General features: G+C 44.4%; 1 long non-coding RNA gene across 1 annotated transcript in view; it reads left to right on the top strand.

The window, feature by feature from the left end:
- Nucleotides 1-8,161: 8,161 nt before the first annotated feature.
- The window catches only part of LOC126424883 (uncharacterized), a 35,936-nt gene continuing 35,767 nt past the window's right edge, over nucleotides 8,162-8,330 (top strand). The window contains exon 1 of the long non-coding RNA XR_007576226.1: nucleotides 8,162-8,276. This is a non-coding gene — a long non-coding RNA (uncharacterized LOC126424883). The remainder of the gene's footprint in view (nucleotides 8,277-8,330) is intronic.

Below are 8,330 nucleotides of genomic sequence, written 5' to 3'. Positions count from 1 at the left end.
ACGTTGGTATATAGAGCAAAAACGAGGAGCACTTGAAGTCCGAAATTAACCATCTGAAGTACATGTTCCGAAAGAATGGCTATGGCGCACGCGATATAATGGCTGCGTTCTCCAAGAAAACGAAACGTGAAAATGTTGCACACTCTCAGGATGAAACACCCATTGCGGTTCTTCCGTTTTGTGGCGCTATTCTAGCAAAGTAGGAAGACTCCTTGGTAAACGGGGTATAAGGCCGATTTTTCGTCCTGCTAAGAAAATTAAGGAGATGATGCGCTCTGTTAAGGACAGTCCCTGGAATTTTTAATATCCCTTGTGAGTGTGGATGCAATTATATAGGTCAGACAATTCGTACCGTTTCCGACCGCTGTGCAGAACACCAACGCCATATAAAAAAATAGAGAACTAGAGAAATCGGCAATTGCGGAGCACAGCCCCACGAACGGACATAAAATGCTGTTCGATGAAACAAAAATTCTGTCCCACACCTCCACATACTGGGATTCTGTTATTAAGAAGGCTGCTGAAATAAGAATGAGCGAGAACAACTTTAACCGTGATAGCGGATACCATCTGAGCTGTGCATGGAAACGAGTGCTTGATGCAGAGAAGCAGCAGAGACGTTCCTTCCAGGGTTTACGTTCCAACGGAAGCGGTGGAGCCACCGGCGCACACATTGACACCGTCTGCGACAGCAGTACGTAATCCCCGACCAATCACAAGCCAACCAATCACAAGCCGACCAATCAGAAGCCGTCCACAGGCTAAAAACGCCACCACAGCAGCAGTGAAGACAGTTTCTCCTGACGATGACGAGGCAGGCTATCGTCGAAAGCTTGAGATTTTATCCCGAATTGACGTGGCAAGAAAAACGAGAATGTCTTACATGTAAGTGCCGTCACGAAAGACTTCGTTCTCAAGATATTTTTACAGCAGATTGGTCATTGTGAGAGAACCCGCACAAGTAACGCAACCTTCAAAGAATTAAGTTTCTGCCACAACTCAACAAGCAACCCCTTCTCCATAACGTCCGCCCTCATCCTGACAACCTCAGTAAGGCCAACCACTTCGCTTCCCACCTTTCCGAGGTCTTCTCCATCCCAGATGATCCCCACTTTGATTATTCTCTTTTCCCCACCGTCATGGAACGTGCCAATACGTCGGTCGCTCCACTTGCTCCTAGTCTCCAGTACTTGGGACAGTTGCCCCCCTCCGACATAAACACTCCCATCACAGCACAAGTCATTAAACTTATCCTCTGGTCCAAACGTACCACGGCTCCTGGTCACGACTGTGTCGCCTACTGCCACCTTCGAGAAAGCCCCTATTCCATCCAGACTGTCCTCACCCATCTCTACAATGTCATCCTCTCTACTGGCTTCTACCCTGACCTGTGGAAGACCTCCTGCATCCTCTTATTCCTCAAACCCAACAAACCCCCTTCTGCCGCCTCTTCCTATCGTCCCATCTGCCTCACCTCCATCTTCAGTAAGGTCTTTGAATCCATCATCTCCCACCGCATCCATCAGCACCTTACTCAATACCATCTACTCCCTCTTACCCAGTGTGACTTCTGACCCTCCTTCTCTGCTGAAGACCAATTCCTAAACCTCGTTCACCTTCTGTCCCTCCACCTCAACTCCCATCGCTCCGCCATTTTTGTTTCCCTTGACCTCCAAAATGCCTATGACCATGTGTGGCATCCCGGTCCCCTCTTCAAACTCCAAACCTACGCCTTGCCTATCAATTTTGTCCATCTGGTCGCTTCCTTCCTCTCGCACCGTCCTTTCTATGTCACCCTCCACAACACCAACTCCCGTATCTTTTATCCCACGGCTGGCGTCCCCCAGGGTTCTGTCCTCTCCCCTCTCCTTTATCTCTTGTATACGGCTGATATGCCCAAGCCACCCCCACCAGTCCACCTTCTACAGTATGCTGATGACACCGCCTTCCTGGCTCTCTATCCTACCCTTTAAGGGTCCCAATGTACCCTCCAAACCCACCTTAACCAGTTCACCACTTGGTGTAACCATTGGTTCCTCCGTCTCAACCCCTCCAAAACCCAGCCAATCATCAGAGGCCGCACCACTCGCTCCTTTCGCCTCTGTGATTTCTACCTCACCCTTTATGGTCATCCCATCCAGCTCACCCCCACCCTGAGATACCTTGACCTCACCCTAGACCAACACCTCACCTGGACCCCTCATCTCCAGACCATCCAGCAGAAAGCCCATTCCTGCCTCCGCCTTCTGAAACTCCTGTCTGGTCGGACATGGGGATTGCATCCTTCTACCATCCTCCGCACCTACAAATCCCTCATCCGTCCTATCCTCTGTTATGCCAGCGTTGCCTGGATCTCCGCCCCCACCCGCTTTTACAAGGCCCTCCAAATCCTTAAACGCCATGCGCTCTGCCCTGCCTTCCGTATCCGCCTTCCTTCCCCCACACGGCTCCTGTATGAACTGATCCCCTTCCGCCACCTCCTCCAACATCTCCACATCCTTTACATTGTCCGCAGGCTTGATCCCCCCCACCCTCTGGTTTCCTCCTTCCTCTCCAACCCCCGCCTTTTGCTGCGCCTCTATCGCTGTATCCCTCCCTCTCTCCACCTCCACACCATCTGTCTCCTTCATCAGGGCAATTTCCAGCACCTCCCCCTCCCAGATGACGAACTTCGCCGTGACATCTACCCTTCCTTCCAACTATAACCTGGCCTAGTTCCCCTCCCCCTCCCCAGGGCCCCCTTTTACCTCTCCCCTCCTTCTCCCAGCGGATTTTCCTCCTTCCCTCCCCCCTGAGACCCTGCACCCCATCCTTGCCTCTTTCCTTCCCACATCCATCCCTACCTGGCCCTCTTCAGCGCGCCCCCCACCCATCTCCCCCCTCTCTTCCCCTCCCTCCCTCCATTCTTCCGGTCTCCCTCATCTCCTTGCACCTGGCAGATCCTCCGTTTTGATCATCGTCTGTGTGCCACATCAGTGTTGTGTTTAGTGCTGTTTCTCCTGTGCGTCAAGAGGTGCGATTTTAATTGTGTACTGCCTTGAGGTTCGCCGTCAGTGTTTGTTATGTGCTATGCCTTCCGTCAATACTTTTTATGCTCCAGTCATACTGTGCCTTGGGTTCTTTTAATTGTCACAGTGTGTGCCTTTTTGTGTGCGCTACTTTTAAACAGTTTTTTATCTCCATTTTACAGTCGCCCCTTTTTTTGTCTATTGCCTTCCATGATGTTCGCCCTTTTTATATCTATGTTCCCCATATTCTCTCCTTTGTATATTTTTCACTGTCTTCTATTATTTGTTCTATGTCTTTCAGCTAAAGAGCAGCGTATATACTGCTGCCAGCCCACCCTGATGGGGAATTGAAATAAAAAAAAAAAAAAAAAGATCAAAAGGTAACATAGGTCATGAAGTACATAAAATGAATACTGGTTAAATGATAGATGAAACTATTCATAAAAACTCGTTTCACTGTAAGATGAAACTATACTTTCCCCTTCTTCTCTACAGTAAGAAAGTGCTATTTCTTAAAGTACCTCATTTTGAATGCAAAATAAACACCTCTTTCATCAGTGTAAGAAAATTAAACACTTACAGCAGTCCTTAAGGGGAGATTTACTATCTTTTTCTTGAAAAATCGATTTCTTTAATTCCATTTTTGGATTCATAAAAGTGTTTAGACTCTGTCACTGAAAAGGTTTTTCCGAATACGGAACGGAAATGTTTGCTATTCGCGGTTGAACAAAAAAATGCACCTCCCTGAAATCGGCCTTTTTCACGCACCAGTTCTTTTCTTTCGGAGGACGAGTTTTTGTACCGGTGCTTGGGAGGAAACACAAAATTCAAATGAAAGTCTGAGCGAGTGTGTTTGGAAGTTAGCCCCCAAGCATTTGCATTCTGGTGTGAAGACTGTGGAGATTGCGACTGTCCTGGCACTGAGCAGCTTCAACGAAGGGTATTCAGAAATTCTGAAGACAGCGACAACGATGGACGTCACCCTGGGACTCTACTCGACGCAGTTCGCCAAGCATTCGGACAACCCCCGGATTCAAGCGGCCGAAAACCGCTTGTCACCGGCCGTACGAGCGGCTCTGGAGCATCGTGGGATGGCCCAGATTGAGCAGAACGCCCTCTTATGAGGAAGAAGAAGGACTAGTTTATGGACCCGGAATAGCAGATTGAACGTAAGATGCATAATATTGCATTTATATGTAGTCAAAACTTCAGACGCGTTTTTCTCGAAATGACTTTTTTTTATCGCGCGGTATGGTAACTTCAAATCTACTGAACCGATTGGCATGACTCTATGTTTCCGACCAAGCTAACTAAATTGTCTAGACGTTGTACCCCTTTTATTCCGATCCATCAACTATAAATATTTTTACTTGGCCGATGAAGTGAAAAATCGATGAAAAAAAAAGCCGAGAGGGATTAGCCGAGCGGTCAAAGGCGCTGCAGTCATGGACTGTGCGGCTGGTCCCAGCGGAGGTTCGAATCATCCCTCGGGCATGGGTGTGTGTGTTTGTCCTTAGGATAATTTAGGTTAAGTAGAGTGTAAGCTTAGGGACTGATGACCTTAGCAGTTTAGTCCCATAAGATTTCATACACATTTGAACATTTTTGATGAAAAAAAACCCTATTGCCGCCATTTTATTACCTACCGTCCAAATAACTTATGCGAGGTACAACTCCTAAAGAATCTTATATACTTCGCTAACGTCAACTCAATTTTGATTTCAGACGAGCCGGCTGACCTGTGACATACCGCACGTGGAGGTCTGCATCGAAATTTTGTTTCGTTCCGACGGCACTTCCGCCTTTGCTCTTCGACATTTTCGGTCGTAAAAATTTCAATTCGTAGAGGAAATATCAATAAACATTTTGACCAAATTTGACATTGATATCTATAACACATCCTGTGAAAAAATTTCTCAAAGAACATGCTTTTTTCGGGCCAAAGATGGTAAACTTCCCCTTAAGATGTCATTTATTGTGTAGCTACCAGTTTCGGCTCTTCAGTTCATTATCTTCAGGCCTTAGTTCATGCTGAAGGGGTTATCACGAATAATACATGCGACGACGCATCAGTGCCCAACATTACTGGTTTACGCAGACTACCTGTAACTGTGATGTCGTCTGTCCAACAAAAAACTGTCAACTGACTGGAGAAAAATTCAAAGATCTTTTACCAGTGGCTAGACGGCTTCAGAAGTGATGGTCAACATTCAGGGACATGACGGGGATTTGAAACAAAAAAATCAAGTAAACATTACCTTAAGACCTATGAGCAATTCTTGATCTTCGATACTCTGAAACAAATCTCTTATACTGCAAGGTTTTTGCTTTCCATATTTTAGGAAGTGGTAATATGGACCAAAACAAGAAAAACGTCTAGTAAAAATGTGCTCTAAAATGCATACCTTAAAAGTTATGAGCCATTGTTCATTAGAAGAACTGTATTTCAAAGATGAACAAATGCTCATAGCTCTTAAGGTATGTGTTTTAGAGTACATATTTACTGGACATTTCTCTTATTTTGGTCTACACTACCACATCCCAAAATATGGAAAGCAAAGAGCTTGCAGTAGAAGGGATTTGTTTCACAGTGTCGAAGATCAAGAATTGCTCACAGCCCTTAAGGTACGCATTTTAGAGTCCTTGTTTACTTTATTGTTTCTAGTGATCGTTCATGTCATCCCTCAGTAGTGACCGTCACTACAGAAACACCCTGCATACAGGCAAAACTAATAAATAGCCACAGGAGTTGTTACTGCATAATACCCATATTTGAAGACACTAGTGCGAGGTTCTTAACTCATTACATTTAATACTTACAAACTACAACGCTAGTTCCAAGCCAACACTTCTGTAGCCATGTAATATTATATTTCAATTTTTCTGTTATATAAAAAGAGCATTCTAAATATCTCTATAAACCTTAATTACTTTTTGGTTCACTTGATACATGCAGTATCAAATATTTAGTAACAAATACGGTAAAAATCACAAAAATGAGATCGACAGGAAGAGCAAAATGGCTAAGTAGGGGTTGACAAATGTCAGGATGTAGAGGCACATATCTCTAGGGGTAAGATAGATACTACCTTCAGGAAAATTAAAGAGACCTTTGCAGAAAAGAGAACCAGTTGTATGAATATCAACAGCTCAGATGGAAACCCAGTTCTAAGCAAAGAGGGGAAAGCAGAAAGGTGGAAGGAGTACATAGAGGGTCTATAAAAGGGCGATGAACTTGAGGACAATATTATGGAAATGGAAGAGAATGTAGATAAATATGAAATGGGAGATATGATACTGCGCAAAGAGGTTGACAGAGCACTGAAAGACCTAAGTCGAAACAAGGCTCTGGGAGTAGACAACATTCCTTTACAACTAATGACAGCCTTGGGACAGCCAGTCCTGACAAAACTCTACCATCTGGTGAGCAAGAAGTATGAGACAGGCGAAATACCCTCAGATTCCAAGAAGAATATAATAATTCCAATCCCAAAGAAAGCAGGTGTTGACAGATGTCAAAATTACCGAACTATCAGTTTAATAAGTCACAGCCGCAAAATACTAACGCGAATTCTTTACAGACGAATGGAAAAACTGGTAGAAGGTGACCCTGGGGAAGATCAGTTTGAATTCCATAGAAATGTTGGAACACGTGAGGCAATACTGGTCCTACGACTTATCTTAGAAGATAGATTATGGAAAGGCAAACCTACGTTTCTAGCATTTGTAGACTTAGAGAAAGCTTTTGAAAATGTTGACTGGAATACTCTCTTTCAAATTCTAAAGGTGGCAGGGGTAAAATACAGGGAGCGAAAGGCTATTTACAATTTGTACAGAAACCAGATGGCAGTTATAAGAGTTGAGGGACATGAAAGGGAAGCAGTGGTTGGGAAGGGAGTGAGACAGGGTTGTAGCCTTTCCCCGATGTTATTCAATCTGTATGTTGAGCAAACAGTAAAGGAAACAAAAGAAAAATTCGGAGTAGGTATTAAAATCCATGGAGAAGAAATAAAACTTTGAGGTTCGCCAATGACATTGTAATTCTTTCAGAGACAGCAAAGGACTTGGAAGAGCAGTTGAATGGAATGGACAGTGTCTTGAAAGGAGAATATAAGATGAACATCAACAAAAGTAAAACGAGGATAATGGAATGTAGTCGAATTAAGTCAGGCGATGCTGAGGGAATTAGATTAGGAAATGAGAAACTTAAAGTAGTAAAGGAGTTTTGCTATTTGGAGATGAAAATAACTGATGATGGTCGAAGTATAGAGGATATAAAATGTAGACTGGCAATGGCAAGGAAAGCGTTTCTGAAGAAGAGAAATTGGTTAATATCGAGTATAGATTTAAGTGTCAAGGAGTCGTTTCTGAAAGTATTTGTATGGAGCGTAGCCATGTATGGAAGTGAAACATGGACGATAAATAGTTTGGACAAGAAGAGAATAGAAGCTTTCGAAATGTGGTGCTACAGAAGAATGCTGGAGATTAGATGGGTAGATCATATAACTAATGAGGAGGTATTGAATAGAATTGGGGAGGAGTTTGTGGCACAACTTGACAAGAAGAAGGGACCGGTTGGTAGGACATGTTCTGAGGCATCAAGGTATCACAAATTTAGTATTGGAGGGCAGTGTGGAGGGTGAAAATCGTAGAGGGAGACCAGAAGATGAATACACTAAGCAGATGCAGAGGGATGTAGGTTGCAGTAAGTACTGGGAGATGAAGAAGCTTGCACAGGATAGAGTAGCATGGAGAGCTGCATCAAACCAGTCTCAGGACTGAAGACCACAACAACAACAGCAACGCTAGTTCCGCGCCAACACTTCTGTGGCCATGTAATATTACATCTCAATTTTTCTGTTGTATGAAAAGGGCATTCTAAATATTTCTATAAACCTTAATTACTTTTTGGTTTACTTCGTACTTGCAGTATCAAATATTTAGTAACAAATACGGTAAATGGTTGCGTTAATAGGTTAATCAGTACAAGGTAAACATTGCCGATTCCTCAGAGATGGGGAAAACATGGCGGACGATTCAGCATGTTATATAAGAGCTCTGTCAGCGGCCTATCTGTCACGTGGGCCTCGCTCTCAGCTAATATGACGCAATGAGCCAGCGGTCGTTAACTGACCTTCAGCTTGAGACCACGCAAGAGTGAACGACACCGCGCATGCGCAGTGTGTTTCCGCTGACGCTATCTCGAACAGGCATAGCGTGAGTCTGCGACGTCAGCGCCAGATGGCAAGACCGGCTTCTCACCAAAATGTAAGTCCGCTGCATGCAACATGATTTTTACTTCATTCTATGTCCTTATGTGCC

Source organism: Schistocerca serialis, chromosome 10, assembly GCF_023864345.2.
Source record: "Schistocerca serialis cubense isolate TAMUIC-IGC-003099 chromosome 10, iqSchSeri2.2, whole genome shotgun sequence".
Taxonomy (NCBI): Eukaryota; Metazoa; Arthropoda; class Insecta; order Orthoptera; family Acrididae; genus Schistocerca; species Schistocerca serialis.
The sequence above is the reverse complement of the archived record's forward strand: the minus strand, read 5'-3'. Positions and strand labels throughout refer to the sequence as shown.